The sequence below is a fragment of the Sminthopsis crassicaudata genome, chromosome 3 (genome assembly GCF_048593235.1).
Source record: "Sminthopsis crassicaudata isolate SCR6 chromosome 3, ASM4859323v1, whole genome shotgun sequence".
Classification (NCBI taxonomy): domain Eukaryota; kingdom Metazoa; phylum Chordata; class Mammalia; order Dasyuromorphia; family Dasyuridae; genus Sminthopsis; species Sminthopsis crassicaudata.
In genome coordinates this window covers 549,321,421-549,347,591 of record NC_133619.1, presented here as the reverse complement: position 1 = coordinate 549,347,591, position 26,171 = coordinate 549,321,421, and the positions used below count along the sequence as shown (strand labels likewise).

General features: G+C 32.0%; 1 long non-coding RNA gene across 2 annotated transcripts in view; it reads left to right on the top strand.

Annotated features, from left to right (window-relative positions):
• LOC141563455 (uncharacterized) overlaps positions 1-26,171 on the top strand; it is a 1,961,515-nt gene that overhangs the window by 1,915,355 nt on the left and 19,989 nt on the right. The gene's annotated exons all lie outside the window — the stretch shown is intronic.

Below are 26,171 nucleotides of genomic sequence, written 5' to 3'. Positions count from 1 at the left end.
CCAAACCACTGTTGACCTTTAGCATTATATATCTTCATTTGTCAAAGAAATGGAATATTTGCTTGCTAAAATGGTGTTATGTTGGAAGAGTCATTTGTTCGCCTCACTATAAAGATTGCTTTGCATTATTGAAACATACATAGAAATATATAATATTCATAGTCATTGTCTTTCCCTTGGCCTTCTCCCATTTTTTTCTGGATTAACAGCATGTTTGCATAAGTTTAAAGAGTTGTAACTGCAAGAAAAATCCTCTGTCTATCTTGATCATTTCTTCTAATTTGATCATAATTTCTAGTCTACACAAACAGCTAATTAAGAAATAACTCACATCAGAAATCATTCATTTCCCATCTGACAAGATATAGTCAATTTATTTTTAATAATTTTTTTCTTGGTAGTCATCCTTAATAACTTTCAATTATTTTCTTTAAGAATGTGTTCATAAAAAACAAACATGAGGGTTTTAAATATTCTAGAAGTATGGCTTCTTTTATTTTTTAAATGCAAATTGTATTTTATGATATTTTTAAACCTTTTCTCTGTTTGCCAGTCCACTGAAGCATTATATATTGAAGTACAAGTTACTGTTCTTTGGAGAGCTTTTTGAAGTTCGTTGCACAATTTATTTGTGAATGGTATCTCTGAAACTTATATTCATTCATAAGATGCTATTCTATCCATAGTGGTCATTTACTAATATTCATGATTAATACTTCAAGGCTAGTTGTATTAGAACCTATGAAATTTGATTTATACACTCACATACACACATGCATTTGTGTATAAATAATGAAACCAATTTTCCTACATCTTCCCCCCCCCCCCGCCCTGAGGCTGGGGTTAAGTGACTTGCCCAGGGTCACACAGCTAGGAAGTGTTAAGTGTCTGAGACCATATTTGAACTCCTGTCCTCCTGAATTCAAGGCTAGTGCTCTATCCACTGCACCACCTAGCTGCCACCTAGCTGCCTTCTCCCTACATCTTTATTTATGTTTCCAAGGAAAATTTCCTTATAGTTGTAATTTCCTCTTTTCCTTGTGTTTTCAATTAGATTAATAATATCAATATTTATATAATTTAGTTCCTCTAGTGGCACAACAAATTATTAATCACTAAATAAGGATTTTATATTTGGAGTACTAATGGTTAAATTATTATTCATAGATGATGTTATAAAAACCATGTTATTTTCAGTACACTCTGTTGTATTTTCTATCATGAACTTGAAGCAAATCATAATCATCATCATCATTCCTGAAGCACAATGGAGACACATAGGACAAAGAGACATTTAGTATTATTCTTTGTTTCATTTGTCATTGCCAAATAATCAAACACTTAATGACTAGCCCAGGAATGAATAGTTATTAAGACTGGTTTTTAGACAAGAGAGATTGTTTTTTGTGTAATTCATTTGTTCACTTTCCACTGTGGTTGGACTTGTCAGAACTTTGTTGCAATTGGGGGGGGGGAGGGATTTGATGAACTATGATTTACCTTCATTACATACCACAGCATAGGCTTAAGACTTATTTAAAGAAACTTTTGGAAACAAGATGAGCATATTATTATATGAAAAACAGATTAGCTATATCAATTAGAAAGGAGGAGAAAAATTAGCATGCTTAGTCATCAATAAATTCTATAATGTCTATGCAAAATGAAAGGAAATAGAATACATATTTTACTTGAAATAGACATTGGGCAGAGAGGTAATGGGATGGAGAAGATGCTGAACTCATAATTCAGAAGTTCTCTGTTTAAATCTCATAAAGTCATAAAATTTCAATGCTCAATCTTCTATGTGACTCCTATCAAGAGTATGAATCCTCATTATAATATTCATTGAAAGCAAGTGTTTATTTTCTGATTTATCTTTCTAGGGATAGCAAATTAATGACTTCCAAAAAAAGTCCCAAAGACTTCTCTTCCTTTTGAGGGAAGCTTATTATTAAAATGAGGGTTTTCTTTGTTTTACATTAAATTATGTGCTCATATTTGCAGTCATTTGGAATTGGTCCCACCTTTTAGATTCAAATGGAATAAATTTGACTTTAAATTCCCATAACAAACTTCCTAATATAGGAAGCCAGAAAGTACAGTGACTTTTAGCTTTCTCTTATAAAAACTAGGCATCAGTCTTTTAATTCAACTAATACTAGCACATATTTGGACGGGAGGGGAAGACTTATAAAAGTGGAAGGGAAAATGGGATGATGGATCATGAACATTGCTTATACCTTACTCCTATCAGTATTGGTTCAAAGAGTGAAAAATATAAACAATCAATTCAATATAGAAATATACCTTACCAACAGGGAAGTGGGAAGAGAGATTAAATGAAGGGGAGGGAGAGGAACTGACAGGAGTGAAGACAGATTACAAGGAGATAGATAGAAACAAAACACTGGAGAGGAGAGGAAGGAAAGAGTGAAAGGAGAGAGAGGACAAAGCAGTAGGAATAATACAATGGAGGGAAATATAGAGGTAGTAACAACAAGTGTGAACATGAATAGGATCAATTTTCCCATAAAATATGTAGAGAACTAATTTATAAGAAATGAAGGCATTTTCAAATTGATAAATGGTCAAAGGATATGAACAGACAATTTTCAGATGATGAAGTTGAAACTATTTCCACTCATATGAAAGTGTTCCAAATCACTATTGCTCAGAGAAATGCAAATTAAGACAACCCTGAGATACCACTACACACCTGTCAGATTGGTTAAGATGACAGGAAAAAATGATGATGAGTGTTGGAGGGGCTGTGGGAAAACTGGGACACTGATATATAGTTGGTGGAGTTGTGAAAGAATCCAACCATTCTGGAGTGCAATCTGGAATTATGCCCCAAAAGTTATCAAACTGTGCATACTCTTGATCCAGCAGTGTTTCTACTGGGCTTATATCCCAAAGAAATACTAAAGAAGGGAAAGGGACCTGTATGTGCCAAAATGTTTGTGGCAGCCCTTTTTGTAGTGGCTGGAAACTGGAAAATGAATGGATGCCCATCAATTGGAGAATGGCTGAGTAAATTATGGTATATGAATGTTATGGAATATTATTGTTCTGTAAGAAATGACCAGCAGGAGGAATACAGAGAGGCCTGGAGAGACTTAAATCAACTGATGCTGAGTGAAATGAGCAGAACCAGAAGATCACTGTACACTTCAACAACAATACTGTATGAGGATGTATTCTGATGGAAGTGGATATCTTCAACATAGAGAAGATCTAATTCAGTTCCAATTTGTGGACAGAATTAGCTACACCCAGAGAAGGAAGTAGATTTATAGAGTGGATCAAAACCCAGAATCCCATAATATGTTGTTTACAAGAAACACACTTGAAGTAGAGAGACATCTACAAGGGTAAAGGAAAGGACTGGAGTAGAATTTATTTTGCTTCACTTGAAGAAGAAAGAAAGAAAGAAGCAGGAGGGGGGAGGAGGGAGGAAGAAGAAAAAAGAAAAGGAAAAAAAGGAAATAAAAACAAACAAAAAGCAGGATTAGCAATCCTGCTTTCAGACAAAGTAAAAATGTAGATTTAATTAGAAGACATAAGGAAGGAAACTATTTCTTCCTAACAGATATCATAGACAATGAAGTGACATTAATGCTAAACATATATGAACCAATAGTTATAGCATCTAAATTCTTAAAGAAGAAATTAAGTGAATTAGAGGAAGAAATAGATGTTAATACTATACAAGTGGAGGAATTCAACTGCACCCTCTCAGAACTCAATAAATCCAATTAAAAAAAAAAACAAAGAAGAAAAAAAGAAATTAAGGAAATAAATAAAATAGTATAAAAGTTAGATTTAATAAACATCTGGAGAAACTGAATGAGAATAGAAAAAGATATATTTTTCATGGCAGGATTAGGCACCTAACAAAAATAAACCATGTGATAGAACATGAAACCCTCAAAAATAAAACATACAAATGCAGAAAAAAATAAAAATTACATATGATAATTTTAATATCTTTCCATTGTCCTTTAATTGGAAAGTAAATCCTAAAAAATTAATGTGTCAAAGGACAGATCAGAGAAGCAATCAATATTTCCATTAAACAGAAAGATAGCAAAGAGACAAAAACCAAAATTTATAGTATACAGCCAAAGTAGTATATAGGGGAAATTTTATTTACCTAAATTCTTGCAAGAACAAAATGGAAAAAAAGAGAGAACATCAATGAATCTGGCATGCAACTAAAAATGCTTGAAAAAGAATGAACTAAAAGTATCCAATTAAGCACTAAATTGTTAATCCTGAAAGCAAAAGGTCAAATTAATAATATTAGCAGAATAAAACAAATAAAAACTATTTCACTAAGAAATTTAGGATCTGGTTTTATGAAAAACAAATCAATAAGATAGATAAGCCATTGTTTGTTTTATTGAAAAAAAAATATTCAGTATCAAAATGAAAAAATTAAATCACCATCAATGAAGAAGAAATTAGACAATAATTAGTAAATATTTTGTCCAATTACATACCAATAAATGAAATTGACAAACATTTATTAAACTACTAATTACCTAGATTAACAAATTATGAAATAGAAAACATAAATAAGCCTATTTTAGAAAAAGAAATTAAAAGAGCCATTAATGAATTCTTTGGGGGGAAAAAATCCCCCAGATGTATTTATGAGTGAATTTTACCAAAAGTTAAAGTAACAATCCATTTCAATACTATATAAATTATTTGGAAAAAAAAATAGGCAAAGAAGAAATCCTACCAGACTCCTTTTCTGAAATAAATATGATGTTGATAAATAAACCATGAAATTAAAAAAAGAAAATTATATAATTTTCCTAATTAATATAGATGTAAAAATCTTGGACAAAATATTAGCAAGGAGATTGCAGCACTATAGAACAAGGATTACACACTATAATAAAATAATATTTAAGCTAGAAATGCAGGGTTGATTCAGTATTAGAAAAACTGTCACCATAATTGGTCATATCAATAATAAAATCAATAGAAATCATGTGACTATTTCAATGGATGCTAGAAAAGCAATTGACAGAATAACATAGTCATTCCTATTAAAAACTTTAGATAGACTAAGAATAAAGGGGGCACTCCATAAAATGAAAAACGGTATCGCTCTAAAATTATCAGCAAGAATTATCTGAAATGAAGATAAGATAGAAGCCTTCCCAGTAAGATCAAGGGTGAAGCACAAATGCCAATCATCACAGTTGTTATTTAATATAGTACTAAAAATGATAGCTATAGCAACAAAAGAAAAGAAAAGAAAAGGAATTGGAATAAGTGATTTGTTCTAAATATACTATACTTTTATTAATGTATTAACTTATACATCAAAGCATCAAATGACATTAAGTTTTTGTTTAATACATTTGATACAGCTATTTTTGTTATTCCTTGCTTCTCCCCCATTAGTATACTGAATTGTGATTCCATAGTTGCTAGAATGCTGTGATGCTTATATTCTAATAAAAGTTAAATCTAATGACCAAAAGTTATCAATACAATATCAGTAGCTACTAACCATATGGTACTTTCCTATTTCTATTAAAAAAAAAAAAAACATGAGCATGATGTAGATACATATCAAGTGTATTCTTTTTTATAATACATTTTCCCCAAATACATGCAAAGATAGTTTTCAACATTCACCTTTGCATAATATTGTATTCAGACTTTTTCTCCCTATCTACCCCTCCTGTAGACACCAAGTAATCCAATATAGGTTAACTATGTGTAGTTCTTCTAAACATATTTCCATATTTGTCATGCTGCACAAGAAAAAAAAATAAGCAACTATAACCAACAAAAGTGAAAATACAAAGTTTTAATCTACCTTCATTCTCCATAGTTATCTCTCTGAATGTGGAAGGCTCTTTCCGTCACAAATTGAAATTGCTTTAAATTACCTCATTGTTGAAAAGAGTCAAGTCCATCACTGTTGATCATCACATAACCTTAGCTTACATTGTTCTCTTGTTCTACTCACTTCACTTAGCATCAGTTCATATATGTCTTTCCATGTGTTTTTTTTCTGAATTCAGCCTGCTAATCAATTCTTAAAGAATGATAATATTCTAATACATTCATATACCATAATTTATTCAGCCATTCACTAATGGATGGGCATTCACTCAGTTTCCAGTCCTTTGCCATTACTAAATAAGCCTCTACAAACGTTGTTGCATGTATGAATCCTTTGCTCTCCTTTACGATTTCTTTGGGATACAGACCCAGGAGTACCACTGATGGGTCAAAGGGTAGACACAGATTGGTAGCCCTTTAGGCATAATTCCAAATTGCTTTCCAGAATATTTGGATTATTTTACAACTCCACCAACAATGCATTAGTGTCCCAGTTTTCCCATATCCCTTACATTTGTCATCTTTTCCTGTCATCTTAGCCAATATGACAGGTGTGAAGTGGTGCCTCAGAGTTATCTTATTTGCATTTCTCTAATCAATAGTGATTTAAAGTATTTTTTTCATATAACTACTGATGACTAATTCTTCATCTGAAACTTATTCATATCCTTTAACCATTTGTCAATTGGGGAATGGCTTATATTCTTATAAATTTAAACCAGTTCTTTATATATTTTAGAAATGAAACCTTTATCTATAAAGATTTTTCTGCCTTTGTACTTCCCTTTAAAATTTGTTTCTGTTGGTTTTGTTTGTGAAAATTTTTTTTTTTTAATTTAATGAAAATTAAGTTGTCTGTTTTGCCTTCCATAATGTTATCTAGTTCTTTGGTCATAAATTCCTCCTTTCTTCCAAAGCTCTGAGAGGTAAATTATCTGCTGAATGATCCTTAGAAATTAATTTTTCCCATCCATAGCAATGATGGACGAACAGCCCTATTAAATTACCAGGCTGCAATGCCTTATGCTCAGAGAATGCAATAAGAGCATACATTAAATATACTGCAGCAAAACTTGTAAGCTATCATCAGTTACCACATGAGCTCAGTCCCTAAAATTGTCATGACATCTCTCCCTTCTGCAGTTTTTAGGCTTGGTAAGGTATGATTACAGTCAGGAATGATTATAGAATGTTGGCAGCTAGTTTGACACAAGAACTCCTATAGATGTTAGAGTACTGCTTTCATATTATATCAGCTAAAACAAGTGCCTGCACCATCTCACACAGTACAATGCCTATAAATTCAGGAAAGCCAAAGTAGATTTTACGCAATGTCAAGGGAGATAATGAGAGGCAACAGGATCCTTATAAAGATAGTACTGGACTTGCCATAGCTTCACTGCAGAAGAGGGGATATAGTGAAAAGATAAAATAAAACTGAATTTTGCTTCTAGACTTACTACTCACTACATATTTGACCTTGTATAAATTACTTAACATCTCTGGACACTATTTTGTTTTCTTGTTGTAGGAAGAGGGTACTGAGTTAAATAACCCCAAAATAGCTTTGATTTCTAAATGTATGATCATATAATCATAAAATAAACATAAAACAATGCTTTGAATTATTTCTAATTCCTTGTTTAATATAATACTTGATATGATGAAATGTTATATAGTACTTTTATATTTAACAATCACTTTAAAATATTATGTAATTTGATATTTTCAACACTAGAAGTTAGAAGATATTTTATAAGTGAGGAAACTGGAACAAAATTTAAGTGACTATTGCCAAAGGCCATATAACTAGTATGTGTTTGAAGTGGGATTTGAACTCAGGTCTTCCTGTCTCCAAATGAAAATTCCTACTCAATTCAACATCTAGTTGCTATTTCCAAAATTATTACATTCTATATTTTAAGTGAAAGACTTTCTAGTATGGAAATTGTGTTTGAAAATCTCTACCAATTCTGACATTCTGTATAATATGTTAACAACTGTTTTTGAAGGTTCTAATGTTCCTGTCTCCAACTTCCTAAGATTCACATGTATCTATCTCTTTCTTAAATTATTCATTAATAACCTCTCTTCATTTCATTTCTGTAGTAGAAATGATTTCTGAATCTTAAATGTTCCCTTTTTAAGTTTAACTGATAGAAAAACCTACTATTCTGGTTGCTCTGAGCTGAAAATTGACAAAAAGAATGCTACCATCATTATCTAGTGGCTAGCCATGAAAGCCATAGTGAAGCTTGGGAATAACTTATACCAAAGAACATATTGTTAAACCAGAAAGAATTATACTATAGAATATGACCCTCCCCATAACCCACTTCCTCTTGTCCATCTTGTGGCAGCATTTTTAAAGCTGACAGGATTAAGAATTTATGTCCAATAATTTCTGAGGCTTTTTCCTGGTCAGAAATCTAGAGTACTTTTAATTCAGTTCATGACTTTTTGGAGGTTAACCCTTTTGACTTTTAAAAAATCAGTTATTCTTTTCAGCCTCTGATCTACCAAACCCAAACTCATCTCATGTTATGCAGTCTAATTATATTTGTTATTTGTTAAGTTTCAAGATTAAGAGATATCATGTTTCCTTGCATTGAACTGCATTGTATCTCCTTCTCTTATTAATACTCACAATTAATTTTATAAGCTGCTCCCTGGATATTTTCACCCAGGTCTCATATCCATCACAAAATCCTGGGTAACTTAGCTCAGACTCTGGATTGCATCATTAGTGTATTTGTCTAATATGAAATAGGATTTGTTTTTTAATTGTTTTTTTTCCATTTCCTGCTCCTTAAAAGATGTGCATCTGACAGTGTTCTGAAATATTTTCATCATACATGAAAATCGACAAATCAAACTAAACATTTATCATAGAATAAAAGACTCTTAGACCTAGAAAAATATAAGAACACAGAATATTGGAGTAGGAAATTACCCTTTCACATATACTTTTAGCAAATAGAATCTAGAATATCATACCTGAAAGACACATAGAATATAGAATATAGAAAAATTACAGAGAACATCCAATTTAAGAATTCTTAGCCTACTACTGATGACCTTGTTAATTTTGGCATTTTGGCAAATAAATTTAAATATAATTAATTTCCTTTGTAATTCTCTCTACTTAGTTTTCTGCATTTCAAAATGAATTCAAGAATCAATACATTTTTAAGGATTTTTAAATTTAGATTAACAGGATATATATGTATATATATATGTATATATATATACATATATATATATACATATTTATCATGGACCAATTTGGCAGTCTGTTGAAGCATATAGATCCTTCAAAGTATGTTTAAATGCAGAGAACTAAATAGAGACATTACAAAGGAAACCAATTATACATTATACAAAAATCCTTATAATTTAAATCTAAAAATTCTTATAAATCTAACTCCATTATTTCATAGATGAAGACAGATAAAAAGAAGAAAAAAGATTTCCCTTAAAATAAAAAATTAATTCATCATAAGCCCCAAGTCTCCTGAAACTGCAATCAAGAGGTTTTTCCATTGAATTTTCCACTGAAAATTTATGTACCATATTCTTCTCCTGTGCCCTTACCCTTTAACAGAATAGCCTTTTTATTCACTATTCAGTACAAGCACAATTATTACTTTTGAGTTTATAAAAGGCTTAGTTGATTCAAATTTGATGTTGTTCTTTTAAAGAATTCTTATACACTTTGAGAAAAGCAGCCAGTGGTTTAATATTAGGAAAACTATTAGTATAATTGACCATATTAATAATAAAATTAATAAAAACCATATGATCATCTCAATAGATGCAGAAAAAGCATTTGATAAATCCAACATCCATTCCTACTAAAAACGCTTGAGAGTATAGTAATACATGGGCTATTCCTCAGAATAATCAGGAGCATATATTTAAGACCGGCAGTAGCATAATATGTAATGGAGAAAAACTGGAACCTTTCCCAACAAGGTTGCCCACTATCAACATTATTATTCAATATTGTATTAGAAATGCTAGCCTCGGCAATAAGAGTCGAGAAAGAGATTAAAGGAATAAGAGTAAGTAATGAGGAAATCAAACTGTTACTCTTTGCAGATGATATGATGGTCTACTTGGAAAACCCCAGAGATTCTAATAAAAAGTTATTAGAAATAATTCAGAATTTTAGCAAAGTTGCTGGATACAAAAGAAATCCACATAAATCCTCAGCATTTTTATACATCACCAACAAAATGCAACAGCAAGAGATACAAAGAGAAATTCCATTCCAAACAAATGTGGAGAGTATAAAATATTTGAGAATCCATCTACCAAAGAAAAGTCAGGAATGATATGAGCAAAATTACAAAACACTTACCACAAAAATAAAGTCACATTTAAATAATTGGAAAGACATTCAATGTTCGTGGATAGGCCGAGCAAATATAATAAAGATGACAATACTCCCCAAACTAATCTATTTATTTAGTGCTATACCAATCAGACTCCCAAGAAACTATTTTAATGACCTAGAAAAGATAACAACAAAATCCATATGGAAGAATAAAAGGTCGAGAATTTCAAGGGAATCAATGAAAAAAAAAAAGTCAGAGGAAGGTGGTCTAAGTGTACCTGATCTAAAGCTATATTATACAGCAGCAGTCACCCAAACCATTTGGTATTGGCTAAGAAATAGACCAATCAGTGGAACAGATTAGATACAAAGGACAAAAAAGGGTACATCTATAGCAATCTAGTGTTTGACAAATCCAAAGATACCAACATTTGGGATAAAAATTCATTATTTGAAAAAAAAAACTGTTGGGAAAACTGGAAATTAGTATGGCAGAAATTAGATATGGACCCACACTTAACACCACATACTAAGATAAGATCAAAATGGGTCCTTGATTTAGGCATAAAGAATGAGATCATAAATAGATTAGAGGAACAGAGGATAGTCTACCTCTCATCCTGTGGAGGAAGAAGGAATTTATGACCAGAAGAGAACTAGAGATCATTATTGATCACAAAATAGAAGACTTTGACTACATCAAAATAAAAAGTTTCTGTAGAAACAATACTAATGCAAACAAGATTAGAAGGGAAGTAACAAATTGGGAAAATATTTTTACAGTTAAAGGTTTTGATAAAGGTCTCATTTCCAAAATATAGAGAGAGCTGAAGCTAATTTATAAGAAATCAAACCATTCTCCAATTGATAAATGGTCAAAGAATATGAACAGACAATTCTCAGATGATGAAATTGAAACTATATCCATCATATGAAAGAGTGTTCCAAATCACTACTGATCAGAGAAATGGAAATTAAGACAACTCTGAGATACCACATCTGTCAGATTGGCTAAGATGACAGGAACAAATAATGATGAATGTTGGAGGGGATGTGGGAAAACTGGGACACTAATATATTGTTGGTGGAGTTGTGCAAGATTCCAACCATTCTGGAGAGCAATTTGGAACTATGTCTAAAAAGTTATCAAACTGTGCATACTATTTGATCCACCAGTGCTACTATTGGGCTTATATCCCAAAGAAATACTAAAGAAGGGAAAGGGACCTGTATGTGCTAAAATATTTGTGGCAGTTCTTTTCATAGTGGCTAGAAAATGGAAGATGAATGGATGTGCATCAATTGGAGAATGGTTGGATAAATTATGGTATATAAAGGTTATGGAATATTATTGTTTTGTAAGAAATGACCAGCAGGATGAATTCAGAAAGGCTTGGAGAGACTTGCATGAACTGATGTTGAGTGAAATGAGCAGAACCAGAAGATCACCATACACTTCAACAACAATACTGTATGAAGATGTATTCTGATGTAAGTGAATATCTTCAACATAAAGAAGATCCAACTCACTTCCAGCTGATCAATGATGGACAGAAACAACTATACCAAGAGAAGGAACACTGGGAAGTGAATGTAAATTGTTAGCATTACTGTCTATCTACCCAGGTTACTTATACCTTCAGAATCCAATACTTAATGTGCAACAAGAAAATTGGGTTTACACACATATATTGTATCTAGGTTATACTGTAACACATGTACTGTAACACATGTAAAATGCATGAGATTGCCTGTCATCTAGGGGAGGGAACAGAGGGAGGGAGGGGAAAATCTGGAAAAATGAATACAAGGGATAATGTTATTAAAAAATTACTCATGCATATATACTGTCAAAATGTTATAATTATAAAATTAATAAAAAAATTTAAAAAATTTTAAAAAAGAGAAAAGCAGCCAGAATGAAATGGTACTTGAGTGTACTTGTTGAGTCTCTAAATTAATGATCATATGAAATCTTACTTGAACAAAGCATTTTCTCATCTATTATTTTATTGCAAGCCTTGCAATATCCCTATGACATAGGTAGGACACATATGGTTTTATGTGAGATAATAAAGCAGAAGTATGACTTACTCAAATTAACACATCTTTTCATAGTTGACATAAGTAACAACAATCATCATCATTTTCATCACAACATTCAATATAATATTATAACATGACATAATCATTATACATAATTGTATATTATATGATGTAGTCTAATTATGATATATCATAGTATTATCAACCAACACAGCTAATAATGTCTGAGGTTGGATTTGAAGTGAGATTTTTCTGACTCTAGATCCAGCACTCCATCAGTAGTACCTTGATAGTTGTAAAGATAGGATGGAAACCCAAGTAATTATATTATAAATGTATTATTCTTTTCCTTAAACTACGCTTTGCATTTATGATATTTACATGTGTATGCATGTATGTATTTAAGTATACACATATTGAGTGACCCAGAAAACTTATTGCAATTTCAAACTTTAGCAACATAAATTAATACAAAGGGATTTAATTATTATTTTTTTTTTATTAATAGTTTTTATTTACCTGATAAATGCATGGGTAAATTTACTACATTGACAATTGCCAAACCTTTTGTTCTAATTTTTCCTCTCCTCCCCCCCCCCCATGGCTGGTTGACCAATACATGTTAAATATGTTAAAATATAAATTAAATACAATATATGTATACATGACCAAACAGTTGTTTTGCTGTACAAAAAGAATTGGACTTTGAAATAGTGTACAATTAGCCTGTGAAGGAAATCCAAAATGCAGGCGGACTAAAATTAGAGGGATTGGGAATTCTATATAATGGTTCATAGTCACCTCCTAGAGTTCTTTCGCTGGGTGTAGCTGGTTCAGTTCATTACTGCTCTATTGGAACTGATTTAGTTCATCTCATTGTTAAAAATGGCCACATCCATCAGAATTGATCATCATATAGTATTGCTGTTGAAGTATACAACGATCTCCTGGTCCTGCTCATTTCACTCATAGTCAGTTCATGTAAGTTTCTCCAGGCCTTTCTGAAATCATCCTGTTGGTCATTTCTTACAGAAAAATGATATTCCATAATATTCATATACCACAATTTATTCAGCCATTCTCCATCCACATAGTTTCCAGTTTCTGGCCACATAAAGAGGGCTGCCACAAACATTCTTGCACATACAGGTCCCTTTTAGGGATTTAATTATTAAGTTAAACATTAAAATATCATAGTTGTATGCAAATGGATATATATATATATATATATATATATATATATATATACATTTGTATACATACATATATATTTTTTGAAAATACATACCTTTTTTGAAAATAAATATCTTTTTTTCTTTCTCTACCTTCACATATATTTTCTATGTTTCTGTGTTTACCCCTATTTTTTCCCCGGAAAGGAGAATTGTTTTATGGAAAAATTTTTGGTCATGAAATCCAAAGATTTCTTTGCAAGTTATTAATTCACCACTTACTACCATATCTTGAGGTAAGACAAAGGAAAAAGATGCCTGTATCCTAAGGAACTGTCCAGAATAATAGTTATAATAAAATACAAAAAAGGACATTTAAAAATGGACTTTTTTCATTAATACATGTGTTTTATTCAATGCTATTATTTGATGTAATATTTTTTGAAAAGTGTATTTTTTATTTTAAATATTTAAAGACATTTTATATCATCTTCATTTCTGAATATATCCATCATTCCTTTCTTACCTGAGTCATTTCTTAAAACAAAAAAAGAAAAAAAAAAGAAAAGAAAAGAAAAAAAGAAAGAAGAAAATAAAACATAAAAACCTAATGAAATAACCAAACCTGATACATATAATGCCTGACACCTGTACTCACTCTTTTCTTTAAAGAAAACATTGAGGGCAAAGGAATATTTATTTTGTGATATCACTAAAATAGTGCTACATTTGTCTTCGAGAGAGGATCATGAATTTAAATCTAGAAGAGAATTAGATGTCACTTAATACAGTTTCCTTCATTTTGATGATGATGTTCTGCCCTTTTTCAATCATGTCTTACTCTTCATGAAACCCCTGTGGGGTTTTCTGGATAAAAATATCAGAGTGGTTTGTCACTCCCTTCTCCAATTCATTTTTATAGATAAGGAAATTGGGGAAACAGGATTAAGTAACTTGCCCAAAACCACACAGCTAATAAATGTCTGAAGTTGAATTTGACCTCATGAAGATCAGTCTTCACCATATCCCCTAGCTGCCCTTCATTTCGCAGATGAAGAATTGAAGACCAGAGACTTCAAGTAAAGTTGTTTAAGATCAGACAGGGGCAGAATTGAGAATTAAACTCAAGTCCTATGTCTACCAAGTTTAGTACCCTTCCCACTATATTACAGTGGTTATGACACTTTTCCTACTAAGATCCCTATGGATAAAGTGGGCCCCAGTTATCATGACTTCTAACAACTGAGCCACAATTTCCTAATAATTTCCTAACACCAGTCTATTGCTTTCAGAGACCAGCGAATTTTCCACCAAAGAGACCTGGGCAGGAGCTTACTAGTGCCCCTCCTGGTTCTTCCTCTTAAAGTTTTTCCTTTCTGGACTGGTACCATGATACATACTTTGGAAAAATCTTGGTTACATAATGGCTTTGTAACTCTGTTCACAGATCATCTCAGTGCTCTTTTACTCTCTATGACTATTTTAATTGCAAATTTGCAAAAGTGTGTTTGTAAGAGTGAGTTTTTTTTCACTAGAAGTTCCCTGTACTATTGAAATCACAAATCCAGTCCTAATCCTCATCCGGATTCAGGAGTGATTCCATTTGTATTTTGCATGGCTGTGCATGTTTATTACAAGGCTTTTCTTTCCCTCTTTTTTCTTCTCCTTCTCTTTCCTTCCCTCTTCTCCCCTCTCCTTCCCTTCTCTTGTTTCCTCCTTTCCTCTTCACTTCCTTCCCTTGTCCTCCCCTCCCCTTCCCTTCCTTTCCTTTTTCTCTTTTTTCTTCCCTCCTTTCATTCTTCTTTACCTCCCTTCTTTCCTTCCTTCCTTTCTTCTTTATTTTCATCCTTCTTACTTTCCTCTCTTCCTCTTTTTTTATTTTCTTTAATTTTTTCTATTAGGGAAGAGCAAAATGAAACTTTTATTTTTGCTAATAAAAAGAAAATATAATATATGAAGAAAAAATCTCATCTAGAAAGTTGTGTTTGAATTGTTTTGAAAGACACTTGGCATTCAAGCAGGTAGGACAGTCTTAGTAAGACTTTAATTTTTTTTATATTTACTTAGCAGATCATTTTAAAATAAATATGTGTGAGCATTAGATGCAGCCGAATAGGATTGAATTGGTAATTTTTACTTTACTTTGCTGTTTAATAAAAATTCAGAAAAATAGAAAATAATCTGCTGCTTTTTAGGGCAGTTCACTTCTTTTCAATTTGAATTTTGTAGTGCTCAAGCTTCTGCTTAAAAAGCTGACCACAAAATAAATGCCAGCCTCATTTTCTAGCCACCAGAAACTGACTTGCTTTATTTAATTCACACTAATTTAACTTCTTCCACAGCCACATTCCTCCCCTCCCCAATACATCAGATTTCCCATTGTCAAGCTGGATTTTCTATCCATTGCTTTTAAATTCATATGCGGTCATTAACCAGACTTTTGTCTATCAAGTGTCAAATGCCACCTTCCTTTGGATATAATTCCTCAAAGCAATGCTACTTTATTATGAGTAAACCTATTTTCTTCTGCCCCCTTTCTCTCAAACATGATCTCAATCCTTTTTCCCCTTGATCTATTTGAAAAGGAATAACTTACAGAATTCTATATCTTAGTTTCAAGTGTATATAGTCACACAAGCCCCTCTGGTTTAGGAAAGAGAGAACTAGCCTCTCTTCTGTTAAACTTTGTGTACTCTAGACCCAGAGCCTCACTCCCTTATCGTACCTTTTCTGAAAAATTGCTATCTACCTCCTTGTTCCTATAATTGTGTGAGAGACACTTCCCTTGGCCAATTCCTGATGGGAGTAAAATAAGCACAAAGAAAGGTCCAAGAAAATACCACAAAAACAGTATGACTTTGTCTTGACAATAGGGTAAGGGTGCAGGACAAAGTTTAATAGTACTTGAGTAGGCTCTTGAAGTTAAAAGAAGACTTTAAGAGATACGATTGCTAAGGAGCAGATAGTGTTTATTCCAGGCATGTGAGATGCCATGCTTGGTATAGCATGTACTTTATATAATTCAAGGGGCAATATATCAGAAGGAAACCTGGACTGGATAATGTGCTCTCCAATCAACAGGACTTCCAATAATTGAGGCACAATTTTCTCATCTGGAAATGAGACAGAACACAATAAGAAAGAAAAATACAGAGTAGTCTATTGTGACTTGAAGATAGAATTTATACCTGAATGAATTAAATGAACTTTGAGCTATTTCTGTATTATTGGAAGCAACAAACAGATACAAAAATGAAATAGACAAAAGCTGGTGTGGGCTTGCCACCACAGTATTTTCCTTGATTCATCAATCATATCACCCCATATATCCAGTGTGTTGCCAAATCTTACTCTCAGACTTCACAACAATCCTTGTGTGCATTTTTTCCCTCCATTTACATAGCCACCATTTTCTTGTCTTCTTTAACTTTGAGTCTGTTAATTAGTTTCCCCAATTCTAGTATCTATCCACTTCAATCTTCTTTCATTTGGCTATTAAAAAAATGTTGTGGCTGTTGATTTTCTAAAAAGTAGATTTGATTGTCCAATCAACCTACTTAATAAACACCAGGGTATTGTGTGTGTGTGTGTGTGTGTGTGTGTGTGTGTGTGTGTGTGTTTTTAACCTCCTCCATCATCTCTATGGTCAAATATAACATTCTCTTTTTTCAATTTAAAGCCCTTCAAAATTACTCCTTTCTTCCTTTTTTTAAATTTTATTGTATTTTACTCCCCTCCACAAATTCTATGATTCAGCAATACTATTTCACATGCTCTTCCTCACATGCAGTTCTCTATCTTCTGAATCCATGCCTTTAAATTTGATGCCCTGTTTCCACCTGTATACTTCATACCTGAAATGTTTTTTCTCTTCACTTCCACCTTAGAGATTCCATCCCTGGATTCCTTTGACAATGCATTTTTTTTTTAAATCCATTAGTCATTCAGGATTTTTGCATGCTACTAGGAAATGAGTATGCACCTGGGAAATGAGTTAGTTGGCTTCAATGATCTCAAAGATTCCTTCGAGTTCTAAAACAAAAGCCCACGATCATCTAGGCAGAGATTTGAATCTTGAATCTAACAAACACATAAGGCACTAGTGATTTAGACAAAATTTTAATTTTCAATTTTCTAGTCTTTAGAACAAAAATTCATTGTGATAAAATGGAGTGTGAAGGGGAGCTCCAATGAATCCAGAAAGCCTAAAGATTTCAATATTATGTTTACCAAATGAACAATGTTGGGCGTATTACTTGACATAGAGTCACAGGAACATACATCTAGAAGAGACTTTAGAGGCATCCTGATTCAATGCTTTCCATGTTTTCCAGATGAGGAAATGGAGCTCTAGTGAAATAAAATAAACTAGCTGAGGTTCCATGGGAAGTAAGTATAAAAAGTGAATTCTGAACAAGGCTTTCTAACTATAGACAATTAGTTTTCCCCTTACTCTTTCTGATATGCAATATACCCATTTATTAAGAAGGAAGGAAGGAAAAAAGAAAAGAAGGAAGGAAAGAAGGAAGGAAGGAAGGAAGGAAGGAAGGAAGGAAGGAAGGAAGGAAGGAAGGAAGGAAGGAAGGAAGGAAGGAAGAAATGTGAATTATCATTAATTTTGGAGTCAAAACTATCACATTGAACTTTTGTACTCCAGATACTAAAGGAAGAGGGAAAAAAAAGAAAAACAAAACCAAAAAAAAACAAGTTTTCTAGCTACAAAGTTAAATTAGAATCCAAACATTCATTATTTCATTTTATTCTCACAATAATACACTGAGAAAGATAATTTTTGCAGACATGATGTTAATTTTACAGAAAACTAAAACATCTATAGGAGTTTATACTGATAAAGTGGCAAATGGTGTACAGAGAGTCTGGCTTAGAATCAGGAAGACTTATTTTCCTGAATTCAAATCTTATCTCAGATCTCAAATAGTTACTGGTTATATACCCTTTGAACAGTCATATGACCCAATCTGCCTCAGTTTCAGCTGTAAAAAAAAAATGATAGAAAGAAATAAGACAAACTAGTACCTTTGCCAAGAAAACCCCAAAATGACCAAACAACATTTATATAAAGAGATATATTTAAGAGAAACATCTAATTTACGTGGTATATAGTACAAGAATTTTTAGATTCATTTTATAGATGAAGAAAGTCAGATAAGTGATGAATTTTGTGTATGATACAAAACCTTAATGGAGTGCTTTTCCAAGGAATCATTATCTACAAAAGAATAAATGGAATAGAATAAATTAAGTAGAAACAAATATTTTTAAAAAGTATATCTCACTTGATGATGGTCACATAATTAGTGTCAGATAAAATGATTGTGAATCTGTCTTTCTCATTTCAGTTATAGTAATGCATCCACTAATACATATAGTACCTCTTAAGGATTGAGTAAAAAACAAAATAAACTCTTAGATACTTATCACTGGAATCCTACAGAAATAATCAGGTCAGAGATGAGAAAATTGACAATGGGGCCAAGATTTCAAATCTATTCTCTCTTGGAGCTATTCTAAAAAAATATGGTCTCCCATTTCTGGTGGTAAAGAAGAATATGGTCTTTGTTGGAGCCTCTTGCAGAAGTGTACAGAAGTCACAGTTTGGTGTAATGGAAAGGGCTCTTGCCCAGGACCTAGGTTTTGGGACCCATTTATTGACTACATAAGCATAAACAATTTATCTTATTTCTATGACCTTCAGTTTCTTTATTAATAGCAACAACAATAAAAGCAACAAAACTAATGTAAAAGTATCCTGCATTAAAAGAAACATAGTTTACAGAACAGAGAGTTTATTTTTTTCAAGTATGGGCATCAGAGCTACTTTTTTAGAATGGACACTGATAAGCTCAATAGCTTTATAAAAGAATAACAAGGATAGTGAAATCATTCCATGGTAGGGCTAGTTTCAAGAATTGAGTGTGTTTAGCCTGAAGAAGGTGTAGAGGTGATATGATTTACGTCTTTGGGTATTCTAAAATTAAATGTCTGTAAAGTCCAGGCTAGCTCTCTGGAGGCCTCAAGAACAGCTGGAACGAGGATAAGTAAAAGTCCTTGGTCTTTAGGGGGAGAAGTGAAGGAGAGAGACAAACTGCCACAGGTTGGGCACCAACCTTTCTCCTCCTCATCCTGTTGAAAATGAATTTGGCTCATCTCACACCACCTCTCTAATCCTTCCTACAATTATCTCTATATACCAACTATCAAGCCAGCATGGAATAGAGAAGGGCCATTTTTCCAAACATATGCTAATAGAGTCATTGTTGAATAGGTAATTAGCCTTAAGTGCTCAGTTATCTGATTCAAGCACGCCTTTTAAGAGTTTCAGCATTTTACAAATGTTATTAATATCTTTTCTATATCATTAGAATTTCTCCAAGAATTTATGAAGTTATAGAAAACATTTCAGTTTTGTAAAAGCAAACATAGATCTCCCCCCATAAAAATGAGCAGGGAGACAGAGAAACAGAAAGACAGAAATGAAGAGAGAGAAAGAGAGAGAGAGAGAGAGAGAGAGAGAGAGAGAGAGAGAGAGAGAGAGAGAGAGAGAGAGAGAGAGAGAGAATATGAGAATTCTTCACTTTATATTCAGGTATAGATAGTATTTTTCATCATAAGTCCTTTCTTCCCAATAGTCAGAGATCATTGTGCTGAAGAGAGTAGCAAAGTCATTCACAGCTGATTATCCCATGATATTGCTATTACTTTGTATACAGTACATTTCACTTTGCTTGAATTCACGGAGGACTTCCCAACTTTTTCTGAAAGCATCTTCCTCATTATTTCCCATAATATTCCATCATAATCACATTTGCTTGGCATCTTCTTGGGTTCCAATTTTTTGCCCTAAAATGAGCTGTTATAATTATTTTTGTACATACAAGTCCTTTTCCTTTTTATTTAAATCTCTTTTGGAATTCATGCCTAGTAATGGTATTGTTAAGTGAAAGGTTATACATGATTTTATAGCCATTTTGGTATAGTTCATATGTTTTCATCATTTATCAATTAGGGCATGGCTCTTATTGTTTTATAAATTTTCTCTGTTTCCTCTGTTTGAGAAATGAAGATTTAACAGAGAACCTTGTTTCAAAATTCTTTTTACAATTATTATTGCTAATTGCATTTCCAACCCACCATAATTTATTCTGTTCTCTCTCCTTTTATCCTATCCCTCCTCAAAAGTTTTTTTGTTACTGACCACTCCCTCTCCCAATATGCCCTCTCTTATATCCCTTTCCCCTCCTACTTTCCTGCAGGATAAGATAGATTTCTCTAGCCATACTGAGTGTGTATGAGCCAATTCTAATGAGAGTACATTTCATTCATTTACCCTTTCCTCCCCCCTCTTCCCTCCACTGTAAAAGCTTTTTCTTGACTCTTTTTATGGAACTTCTCCTTTTCTCTTTCTCCCAGTACATTCCTCTCTCATCCCTTAATTTTATTTTTAAAAATATTATCCCTTAAAATTCAATTCACACCTGTGCCCTCTATCTCTACATATGCTCCTTCTAACTGCCATAATAATGAGAAAATTCTAATGAGTTACAAGAATCATCCTTTCATGTAGGAATGTAAACAGATAAACCTTATTAACTCCCTTATGATATCATTTTCCTGATTACCTCCTAATGCTTCTCCTGAATCCTGTATTTGAAAAATCAAATTTTCTATGCTGCCCTGGTCTTTTTTTTAACAGAAATACTTGAAAATTCTGTTTTGTTGAATTCCCACCTTTTCCTGCTGAAAATTATACTCAGTTTTGCTGGGTAGGTGATTTTTTGGTTATAATTCTAGCTCCATTACTCTTTGGAATAAGCTATTCCAAGCCCTCATGTTCTTTTAATGTAAAAGCTATTAAAATATGTGTTATCCTGACTATGGTCCACTATACTTGAATTATTTCTTTCTGTATGCTTGAAATATTTTCTCCTTGAATTAGGGGTTCTGAAAATATTCCTGGAAGTTTTCACTTTGGGATCTCTTTACAGGAGGTGATTGGTGCATTCTTTCGATTTTTGTTTTACTCTCTGGTTCTAGAATATCAAAATAGTTTTCCTTAACAATTTATTGTAAGATGATGTCCAGGCTTTTTTTTTTATCATGATGTTTAGGTATACCAATAATTTTTAAATTATCTCTCCTGGATTTATTTTCCAGTTCAGTTGTTTTTCCAATGAGCTTTTTCCAGTATGTGTTCCTGACTTTTGTCATCTTTGCCAATTAGCTTCATCACAAAACCTCAGGATACTGTTGTTGCACATTTCTCTTATTAGGAGAGTATTGAAATATTTTTATTTGGTTACTAATATTTTGCAATTCTTTTTGGAAAACTTTTCATATTCTTTAATTACTTATTTGTTAGGTAATGTCTCCAAGAATTTTAAAGCCTGTTACATAGAAAAGAAGATTACTCTTATTCTGTTTTAACCTTGAAAACAAAGTTAGGAAATTGAGTTTGATATCAGGGAAGAAAAAGGTTTTAACTATTAGATTTATACAAAAGATTAAAGTGTTTTGTGACCATTTAAGTCAACTAAATTGTACAGAAGGAATATTAGCCTGTTTTTTAGTTTGTTTGTTTGTTTGTTTGTTTTTTGTGGTCTTGAATTCTATTAGCAAAGTAATGAAGTCTATGGAATCCTCTGAAAAATGTGTTGTTGCCTACATTGATAATTGAAGAAAATGATAAATTTCTATTACAGTTTAGTGAACATGAAGTTGTATTCTTTTTATTCAGATTCAGATCCTTTGACTCTATTCATAGAGTCCTTTAGAGAACTGTGGACTACAAGTTAAGAATCTTTGAAGTAGGTCAGTTTTTGTTCTGGTAAAGTTTCAACTAGATAGCCTCTAATGTCAATTCTTCCCTTTTGGATTCTTGGATTTTTTCATCTATTTCATAAGCTGGTTGTGAGAAGAAGAGTATATGAATATCAGCTGCTCTTATGAAAGCATACTTATAACTATATCAGATAAATCAAACATGATGGGACAGGGAAATTGGAAATATTCATCTATATATTAAATGATAAAATATCTCCATGAGGTAGAACAATTTATTAATATCAAGACATGAAAATGAGAGAGCTTCTGAACCTCAGTTTCCTTATCTTCCAATTAATGCAATAATATTTTACTACCTTCTTTATATGGGTGTTCTAAAAGAAACAATTTCTAAACCATAAACTATAATATTAATATGAATTTTATTAACAATTCTTTTCAATTTTACATCTTAAATTTGGAAAAAGTGAAAAATAAAAAAGTTCAAATGACTTTTCTAGAATTGAAAGGGATGAGTTAGATTACAATAGTCTGCTAATTAAAAATGATTCATATACGGTTCTGTTAGTGATTCATGCTACTAAGCTACAGTTTCAATCACTGCTTGTTGACTAATGAACACATTTGAATAAAAAGAGAGCTAGATTGAATTTTAATTTTCTTTTTTGAGTTTCCTGTACCCATTTAAGCTTAAGCTTCATTTAATGGTTCTAAATCCCTACAGTTTATTTCTACTTCTTTTATTTTTTTATTCATAGAATAATAAACAAGGGTAAAGAGAAGAAAAGAAGAATATTTAATCTTGCTAGGAGAAAGTGACTTGTTTGTTGATGGGTGCTGATTACTTAAAAATAATGATTATTTCCATTCTTCATTCATATTTAAATTAATAACAAGAGAGAGAACCTATCAGGGCAAAAAAAAATTCTTCCTGATAGTATATGAAGCAAGGACAAGATCACTAATAAAATTCTAAGGTTTTCTTAATGTAGTTGAGTAAAATGATTTGTTTGAGCTCCTGTGGTTGTCATTGTTTCTCAGTAATTTCAGTCATGTACAATTCTTTATGACTCCATTTGGGGTTTTCTTGGTAAAGATACTGGAATAGTTTGCCATTTTCTTCTTCAGATTATTTTAAATATGAGAAAACTGAGGCAAACAGAGTTAAGGGACTTGCCCAGGGCCACATAGCTAGTAAGTCTCTGATACTGGATTTGAACTCAGGGAAGTGAATCTTCCTGACTTCTAGTCCAATCCTCTATTTATCACACCACCTAACTGTTCCCAATGAATTGGATTATCATCCAGATTCTATCATTATCTATTATTTATGACCTTGAACAAATTATGTTACTCTTTTGAATTTTGAAAAAAAAAGACAGATAATTAAATTAGATTAGACTTCTTAAACTTTTTTCACCTATAACCTCTTTTCACTAGAGAAATTTTTATCTGACCCTGAGTATATAGGTATATAAAAAGGTATGCAAATCAAACAATTCTTGATCATAAACCAAAATTTTATAACCCACATATTAAGTTACAAGACAACATATTGGGTTACAACATATTATTGAAAACTGGGTATGAGATACCCTCTTAAAGCTTCCAGATTTAACATTCTATGATCTGTCCTTTGCTATTTGAAAAGTTTATATTTTGAAATCTCCTGGCTGGTCTTAAACTTACTATGTTGTAAAATCCTTTAAATTTTTTAATATTCTAATTTATACTATCCTTTTCAGCTCAATTCTTGACATTTTATGGCCATCTAAGGTTCAACAATCTATAGTTCTGTCTAAAACTCAAATATTCTTTCTTCATGAAGTTTCTGGGATAGTTGATTATAGATGTATTGTTTTTAAAGCTCTGGTGAAGTTGGGGGAAAATGAAATCTACCTAATTCCAAAATAGCAGCAACAGTAAATTATAACCTTATACTCCCTTTCCATGAAATTTATTTATTTAATTTTTTTTTTGGTAACAACAAAGTTTTGTGGAAATTAAATTATTAAATGTAAACATTAGTGAACTGGGATAGTAACATTTAAAATTGCTTCATTCCTTCTAAAATGATTCTTTTGCTATTTTATCTACCTAGTTATGGTCCTTTTCAAAATTTATAAGTTAATATGACCTTTTTTTTCTAATTGAATGGCTTTAACTGTTTTTTCAATGTTTATTTAATTAAAAGTATGTTGCTTTAAAAAGCAGACCTATCATTTAAAAAAGTCCAGAATGGTGGAAGGGCCAGATTTCTTACCTTAGTGACTTTTTCTCTAGGTTTCACTTCCTTATTTGGAAAGAAATAATGTGTTAGACTCAATGATCCCTAATTCTCTTATAGCTCAAAAGGCATGATTCTATTAAAAAAAAAAAAAAAAAAAAAAAAAAAAAAAAAACACCACATAACTTTCTTTTCTAAAAATAAGGGCTAATTTGGAAATATGCCTAAAGGGCTATAAAATTGTGCATACCCTTTGAATCAGCAGTGTCACTAAAGGGTCTGTATCCCAAAGAAATCATAAAGGACGGAAAAGGACCAAGATGTACAAAAATGTTTGTAGTACCACTTTTTGTGGTAGCAATGAATTGGAAAATGAGTAGATGCCCATCAATTGGGAATGGTTGAATAAATTGAGGTATATGAAGATAATAGAATATTATTGTTTTGTAAAAATGATGAACAAGCTGATTTTATAAAGGCCTGGAAAGATTTACACAAATTGATGCTGAGCAAACCAGAGAGTACTAGGAATAAATTGTACACAATAACAGCAAGAATATGTGATAATCAACTATGAAAGATTTGATTCTTCTCAGTGGTTCAGTGAACCAAAGCAATTCCAAAATACTTTGGATAGGAAATATCATCTGCATCCAGAGAAAGAACTAAGGAGGATTCTATGTTCACTTCTTTATTCTGTTTTTTTTAAGTCTCCCATAGTTTTTCCCTTTTGCTTTAATTCTTCTCTCCCAACACAATTCATAAAACAATGTGTATTAAATAAGTAAATTTACTAGAAAAAAAGATAAATAAAGGCCATAAAATCCCAGTTTGAAATAGTTTTTATTCAGGTATTTTTTTTAGAACAAACCATGTCCAAACTAGGAAAAGTTTATTATGTATGATACAAGGAGCATATTGTGGTTTGTGTTAGTATGTTTTTGTTTTTAAAGGGAATATTGGGAAACCATTTTATTTTACAATGTACTTTTCTCACCTGTAAAATTTGAGATTTAGAGTTGCTCATTTCTAATCTCTTTTATAAAACTTCTTTATTTTATTGATAACTACATGCTTATATATGTTGTCCATTTATTATGGGGTATCTTTCTTTGCTTTTCAGTTCACATAATTGCTCTTCCTTTCATTTTTGTATCGCAAGCTCTAAAACTTGGGCTAGTATATTGTCTGTGGCCTAGTTTGTTAGGTTCATTATGAAGTAGTAGTGTAATATTTAGTTCTGAATGGGTGAGGAGAGAACAAGTGGTATTGATTTAGAAGTAAAAATCTTTGTTCACAAGTCTCAATGACAGGTCCTTCAAATTGGCCTGTGGAATATAAAAGTCTACTCCCTGATCTCTTGGAGCCTGGTAAGACAACTCCCAGAGCTGAAAAGAAGTTCCTAGATGAAAGAGTATTTTTAACTCTGCATGGCATTACTTCCCTGGAAAGATAAAGAAATATCAGAAAGAAAAACATATTCACATAAATGACCATTGATTAAATGGAAAACAAAGCAGAGATTAAACTTGATATAAAGTTAGTTAAATTCATTTCTGCAGAAAGACATTTCTAAGTTGTAAAGCTCCATGAAATGGAATTAGGAAGAAAATAATGCAGAAGTATAATTATAGAGGTGGGGTAATAAAGGATGAATTAGAAGACCATATATAACTTGACCAATCTTTAAAAAAAAAGGACTATCTAT